Raw genomic sequence first — 8060 nt, forward strand, 5'->3', positions numbered from 1 at the left:
AGTTCCAGTCCACTAATTTGCTGCTTGCAAGGTGAAACCTAGATAACCCATTGTCCAAGTGTATAATCCCTTTGCATCTTCAACTGTGTCTGTCATTCCCCTTGTGGGAATCTTTGTGTCTTATAAGATCTCTGCAATCTCTCTTTCCAACCCTTCCATGACTTCCTGGTCCATACAGCTCTTCACTGTCTACTAAAATCTCTCTCTCCTGGGGATAAGTGAGGATAAAGAGAAATACTTCAGAATATGCGGATCTCTTAAAATCCTAGAAGCAAGAGGAATGATAAGCATGGTTTTCTTGACAGAGTCTGGCCTCCCCATACAAACTGGTTTGGTTTGTTGCAAAAAAAACCAAACATAATACAACAAAAATCCCAACAAATCAAATCTAAACAGATTATTTGCTTTATTGAGAGAATAACTTCTATTTCAATAGAGTGCCATAAAGAAGACTGCTGGTTATATTGAAGACTGGAGTGCAGAAAGGATTTCTTACACTTTACCAGGCGTAAGAAGTAACTCTAGTTAAATGAGAGGATTATTGACAGCAGGGAGAGAGCTCTACCATGAATTACAGATATGCTGTCAGTTGTTCATATTGCCTGTGGCCTTATCTCTGTCTTAGTCCTGGAACAATGTCCTGATGAGGGATCTTTTTTTGCAGTCCAGTCCTGTGACTTCTCTCTAAGTTGCAGCTGAAACATGATGGGATAAAGGACAGGCATCCTGTACTGAGCAGCATGCAGGAGCAAGGTTTCTTAGCTATTTTCAAGACTACAGATTTTGGGGGACACAGTAAAGACACTGATAAAAGCCTAGACTTTGTGCCATAATACAAAGCCAAATTTGTTACTGGACAAACACCTGCTTGTTCCCAAACAAATGCCTGGGCTATTAGAACTTCTCATATGGTCAGATGTACGGACCCTACTTACTTACTCTTTGCTGAGTAAGAGATTGAGAGGACCTGACCAGGCTTAAAGCAAATGATTTCTGTAAGTGCTTTGTCAACTCAAAGACAAGAAGGATGTTAACAGTTTGAAAGCAAAAATCAGAACATGTCGTATTACTGCCACTGAAGAAAACCAGAAACTAACCAAACTCTCCAAACAGGTCTTTCTGGAGTCCCTTGTTATCATGCCCTAAAGCACTGGTGAGCTGTGACAGTTTTATAATTCTTTTCCAAACACAAAGTATTGTCCAGCCATTTAGGCTGAGGTCTGAAATGCCTCCAATATCCATCCATTAAAGTCTAAACACAGATGCTGCAATAAACAGCAGAAGCAAGACCAGGGTTAGGCACAGGTCATGCTGTGCCTTCCCTTACTCTTCAAATCCTGGGGGTCGAAAGGACCCAATCTGGCCTCTGTCGTGATACACAGCAGCTTTCTATCTTCTTAAAATTAGAGCCTGCTTCACTGATGCAGTGGTCTTTGTAGAACTGTCTCCTGTTCTGCTTCCTTTCACTGAGGGATGTCATCTTTGTGGGTGAATAAGGGTTTATTATCTCCCCTCAATAGAGCACTTTTTAAAGGGAACCCTGTTAATTATCCAACTTTTATAGCTGCACAGTGGTGGCAGCTGAAGCAGACCCAAGCATCAGGACTTACACATTTTATTAAGGATTCCTTTCAGGACAGGAAACCAGCCTGCTACGCCTCCATTGTTAATTCACTTTCCTGGGTGATGAAATATGCTCAATGGCAGGTGCTGGCAAGTGTCATGGAAGTGTGTGTAGTAACAGGAAATGTAGGTGAAAGATGCTACAATAAAGGAGAGAAGAAATTAAAAGGAGGAGCAGAGCCATGAGGACAGGAAAGAACTAAGCAGCAGATTTAGGGTGACAGGCATGAGGATCCTATAAAAAAAAGAGGAAATTACATGTTAGGCATACATAAGCTATGCATAACCATAAAATGAGGATTGAAAGAGCCTTCATTAGAATTCCAGAGAGGGGAAGCAATCCCTATGGGATATAAGAATAACAAAGCAGGAAAAACAGTGGGCAGTCATTTAAAAATACTTTTCACCATTTCAAGTCAAATGATGTCCTATTTTCCATACGCCACTATTTTGAGAGCTCTCTTGATATAAGGAGAGAAGGCTATCTGTATATAAAATGCACGCAATGGCTAGTCACTAAATGCATCTGATACAAAATCCGTTTTGGAACCTGTTTCATATATTAGGACACATTAGGAACAAGCTTTACTCTGCTCAAAATGCCTCCCTACGCTCAGTGGAGTACAGGAGCTCCTGGGTGAAAATCAGCCCTTCTGATGTGAAAATTCCGTGCATTTCCCAAGGATATTGGGAACGGTAAGCAGAGGCTTTTCTGCCACGATTCCGGTTTCCCGGTGGCGGGTTGTTGGATGGATCAGCCAAGCCCAGGTCCGGGGGCCAGAGCCGAGACACGTGCAGGCACTACACCGAAAGCAGACGGGGAAGGAGCCCGATGCAAGAGCAACCCCATCCGGTTTCCCCCAGGCGCCGCCGGGGCGGGGGGAGCGGGTGCGGAGGAGAGGCTCGGCCCCGCCGACGTGACCGGCGCGGCGCCCCGGCGGCCCCGCTACGTGCGGCCGAGGCGCGGCCGCCGCACCGGCCCCAGCCTACGTGAGCGCCAGCAGCCGCCCGGGGGAGCTGGTGGCCGGGTGCGGAGCCGCTGTCAGCCTCGTCAGCCTTTCCGAGAAGGAAGGATCCCGGCTGCGAGCTGCCGCTGATGCAGCGGAGGAAAAGGCGGTGTGGCCCTAGGTATTCGCAGTATGACACGCCGCCGTCGAAGCGCATTAAGGAGACCGTATCCGAGGTGCTACATGTGGCTCTGGTCGCTCACATTCAAATACAAGTGGACTGGGACTAGTACACCTGCTGAGAAGTCTTGAAAGGGAGATAAGAGAATGGACAACCTGCAAACCTTTGCAAAACAAAGACTGAGAGCAGATACGATCGCTTTGCATAAATACCGCCGGTGACTTAAGCCTGAGAAGGGACTAGAACTTTGCGAGCTAAACGTGAAGTGTTTTGTACATAAGCACTCAAGGTACAAATAGTTTGCAAATATGTTTTGGTTGAAAATCGGTTGGTTTAGTTCTCCCCCCCCCCCGTTGAAAGTGAAAAGTGATAGCCTGCAACAGGCTTTCTATGGAAGTAGGAGGGGAAGAGGGGGAAGAATACTGAATACTTAGCCAGTCAGAGCTCTAGCAATTAGTGACAAAAGAAGAAAAATAATATATAAATATATATAATACATATTTGCAGTAGCAGGGGTACTGGGCTTGAGCAGGGTGTCCTTTCCTATCTTCTTTTCTTAAACATAAATGTTGGCTTCGTCTGGGACAGAGTTAATTTTCTTCATAGTAGCTGGCATGGGGCTGTGTTTTGGATTTGTGCTGGAAACAGTGCTGCTAACACAGGGATGTCTTTATTGCTGAGCAGTGCTTACACAGAGTCAAGGCCTTTTTTACCTCTCATACCATCTCACCAGTGAGCAGGCTGGGGTTGCACAAGGAGTTGGGAGGGGACAGAGCCAGGACAGCTGACTCCTGATGCCCATGATGCCCATGAGGAATCATGCTCAGCATATAAAGCTGGGAGGTTAGAGGGGAAAGAAAAAGAAAGGGGGGATGTTCGCATGATGGCATTTTGTCTTCCCAAGTAACCATTATGCTGTAACAATTCCCAAGTAACCATTATGATGGAGCCCTGCTCTCCTGGAGATGCTGAACACCTGCCTGCCAATGGGAAGGAGTGAATGAATTCCTTGTTTTGCTTTGCATGTGTGCACAGCTTTTGCTTTACCAATTAAACTTGGCCTACAGAGTTTTCTCACTTTTACTCTTCTGATTCTCTCCCCCATCCCACCAGTGGGGAGTAAGCAAGCAGCTGGGTGCCAGCTGGGTTAAACCATGAACATGGGCCAAGAGTGTTTAGATAGCACGGTGATAAATAATGCAAATAAGTAAATACATAAACAGTAATGACATTTCTAATGTACTTGTCCAGGGATCTCCAACAGCTATGCAAACGTGCTTGCCAGATACATATCTATCACTCAGGAAAAAGCTAGCAGGTATTCCTAGCTTCATATCAAGCTGGGAAGACAGAAGTGTAGAGAGGTTGAGCATCTGGCATGAGTCTATTCCAAAGGCTTTATTTTCAGTGACCGCAAAGCCCCATTGGGCTGATACAGGAACTCTGAAGTGCAAACACTCAAGTAGAAAGGTTTCCTAGAGCAACAAGAGGTCTATACCTGCCTGCTTTAAGAACTGTCCACTGGGTGAGTGCCCAGTCAAAGTTTCTTAGGAGTGACCTGTGTTGCAATACAGTATTCTTTATATCCTAGGGCGAAGAGAAAATAATCAGAAGCAGCTCTGTCACTTAGAGCAGGCCTGAAGTGGTGCTGTATTTCACTGAGGGCATCAAAATAATCAAGATTTCTCCCTCTGAGTGAAAGAAGAGGGTGACTGAAAAATAGGCAATGTGAACAAACAGCAGAATTGAAAGAATACCACAGTAACCCTAAGTTATCTCCTAACCACAGTGAATACAAGTCTTCATTTCCGTTCAGCCAGTAGCAAAATGAAAAAGCCTATTAATTTCCATCAGTCCTCACTCTCACTCACTGTCCCATACTTCACAGCTATTTGTCCATGCTCTCAGCACAGACTGTGAATGCAGACAGTCTAGTGAATAAGCAGAACTTTCCTTTTGTAATCTTGGCCCAGGAAATAAAACTGGTAAAACTCAGTGATAGGCTTTTAAGAATTTATCAAAGGGAAAGTGCTGGTCTACCTGTGTCAGCACAGACCCCATAACAAAGGTCAGCTCTCAGAATGCTCATCTGCAGCAAGGAAAAAGATGCACAATCCTTTCTGTTCCACACCCCAACCCTGTGGTCTCAGGAGACCTAAGACACTTACAGATATTCTCACCTGGGAACCATCACTCTCCCATTTTGTATCTGAGTTTTGGGTTGGAAACATTTTTATACAGCAGGTAATACATCTGTATATAATGGGTTCTCTGTTGTCTTCACTTTTCCCCCACAGGTCATTTTTCTCTTCCTTAAATACCCAGCTTCTTCCCTTAAGCAATAGAAGAGCCCAGCAGAGCCCCAGCACCTCAACCTTCTAGCACTTCTGATACCTCCACTTAGCAGCAAGCTGAACCAGGCCTTCTTCCATGATGCTGGGTAAACCTTAGGAGTTTATCCTAGTCCTTTCATTGATTTGCTACAAGGTTCATACAAGTGAGTTCATTAGTCAGTTTTTCCCAATGGAAAATAATAGTCTCCTGAGGTATGAGAGCCTCTGGAGTCATAAAGAGCTGTCAACTTACCATAGGGAAAAGAATTCCCATGGAATAGCATCTGTTTACATGCAGTTTTATTACATATGAGTTATTGGATAGCTTCATCTCATAATTTTTTATACTAGCTATTTATGTTTCTATAAATGAATCTCCACATTTCAATCCTTTACCTGGGACATTAAATAGAAGAAATTGGGCGGGAGGGAGATGAAGGGAAAGGGAAAAGCTTTAAGCAACATGTTTTCTGCAGCAGACATTAACATGTATTTTCTTTGTTATCATTTTCCCTTTCTGTGAGTCATTCATCATGTTGACACAGCACATATGGCAGTGAAAAATTCTGGGCTGGACTCTGTACCATTAATGTTGAGTCATTTCCACCATTGCTAGCAACCACCATGTGAAATAGTTGTGTAAACCTCCTCCCTGGACCTTTATAAAAAGATGCCAAATGCAGAGCACTGCAGCATTGTATATTGTGTTCTTTCTCACATATTCTAGGCTTTACATTTTGGCACATACAGTGTAATTTCCCCATATTTCTAGGCAGTAGTCATGTTTGTATTTAGGCCTCCATCAAACAATTCCATAAGCTTGTATGAAGCCAAAGTTTCTCTTAAATAACTAAGAATGGCAGGTAGGAAAAGCAGTTTATTTGGGATTTATGAATGCTGGATAAGGTTATAAAATTGCTGCATCCTGGAAAGGTTAATGTTACAGTGAATCAGCTATTTGCTACCATGGCTGGTGTCATAGAGCTCCCTGTAAAGGGAAAACTGTCTGAGTCACTGACATTAATATTCTTCCATGTAAGTAGGACTGTCTTAGAAGAAAGGTATGGCTGCCCTTGCACCCATAATCTTGCCCTTGCAAGAGCTGGGGGTGTGTCATGGAAAAATCCGACCAAAAGAGAAGGGACAAAGAGCAGGAAGTGGCTTTTGAAAACACGGATGTGAAAAATTCAGGAGACTAAAAGGATCACGGTTCGACCAAGGGAAGTCTTTTGCCCATTGTGTTGGGAGAAGGAAAAGGTAACTTGTTCTGGGAGAAGGAGATAGTTTTAAAGCATGTACAGTCTGTGGCAGATTTACTCTTGGGAGGGAAAGGGACAGGAGAGGAAAACATGAAGCTAAGCAGATTCTCCATGTCACAAAGGAAGTGGGTGTGAAAGTGATGTGGCATAGGAATATGGCTCTCACAGAGAAATGGAAGAACTCTGACGGTCTGCAGTGAAATCTTTCCAGAGAAACTGAAAGGCATGTGTCCCTTACCAGTAAAATTGAAGTTATCAGTAAAAATCCCAAGAAATCTGAAAAACTGTGGATCTTTGGTATGTTCCTTTAATTTCAAGAGCTTGCTTCCTTCTGCTTTCCAGTTTCCTGTATCTGCAGTCTCCTGTATTAGGATGACTGTTCTAAACTACCCAGTCTTGGCTAACAGCCCCACTTGCAAAGTACTCTCCAAGCAGTACGACATTAGGGATATGCTACAGTTATCACAACATGTCTGTGAATAACCACCTACTCTGTCTGCATTTCCCTACAGACAGCAGAATAAGTGCTGGGTGGGGAGTGGGGAACACAAAACAACAAAAATTGGTGCAGTTGCACTTGGTTTTTTCATTATCTCCAGGCCAGGCATTAGATTTTAAGAGAAACCGTGGGCCACCAAATAAAATTGCTCATAAATGTAAATTAAAGCTCATTTAATCACAGGTGCAAATTGTGCTTTTTAACTGGTCAGAGAGTTAGCGGTTTAGGTTTTTATGTTAAGCATTTCTCCTGTAAGAGCAATAAGGTCTCTAGATGTCTGCAGAAATAAGGTGCATTTGCCAATAATGACAGACATAAAAATGGAATCCACATGTTCTAAATGATCACATAATGCTTTCAGACATGTGAGGGTCATGTTAAACCGTGACTTAAAATAGGCAACAGTTAACTGGTGACAATTAACTGTTTCTTGGTGACATTAGTTAGTCCAGAACCATTGACTCACTCACACTCGCTAAACAGGGAGATTTGGTGCTTTCTCTTTTCAGCTATGAAATGTAAATATTTTATGAAGGCAGAAACTGGAGTTAACATGCTACATGCTTGAAGATATGTTTAAAGTCTCATGACTTGGCTGAAAGTAGGTGACAGGAAGCACAGAAAAAGAGAAGCTCCTTAAAAGACATTAAAAAGATGTGTTTCTCTCTACAGGTTATTTATCCATGAGGTCTCACAAGACAAAGCTAAGTTATACCTCCTCACAAATCAGCAGGAAGCCTGTAGTCTTATAACAGGGACCTAATTTGAGATGAATAAACAGCCTGATTTAGAGAAGGGACAAGCTGTGTCTTCCATCTTTTAGGTGAGTGTCCTAATCCATAGGCAATAGGTGATTCTACAATGGGAGCTTCTCCTTATGCAGCCACTTCTGTTTTGAATCAACAAGTATATATGGCATTGAGAAAATAAAATCAAGATAGCTGGTGAGAATGGTCTTCTAGGGTGTCTGAGACTCATGTTTGAGCCTCTGACTTTCTGGCCTCAGGATATAATCTTGAACGAGGTTTTCTTGTAAACCAGGGTACTTTTGCTACCATGCTTAGATTTACCAGACCTACCTGGAACATACTCTGTCCCATTAATATTGCAATGGAGAACTCAGTTCATCTGTACCTGCATCGTCTTTAGCAGTCTGTTTTCCCTCTGACCCAGATATGTGACCTAAAACTTCGATTGTCTGGGTCAAATTCAGATGTC

Source organism: Pezoporus flaviventris, unplaced genomic scaffold (assembly GCF_033815535.1).
Source record: "Pezoporus flaviventris isolate CSIRO_AGI_PZ_B2104156 unplaced genomic scaffold, CSIRO_AGI_Pfla_v1 ptg000083l, whole genome shotgun sequence".
NCBI classification, from domain to species: domain Eukaryota; kingdom Metazoa; phylum Chordata; class Aves; order Psittaciformes; family Psittacidae; genus Pezoporus; species Pezoporus flaviventris.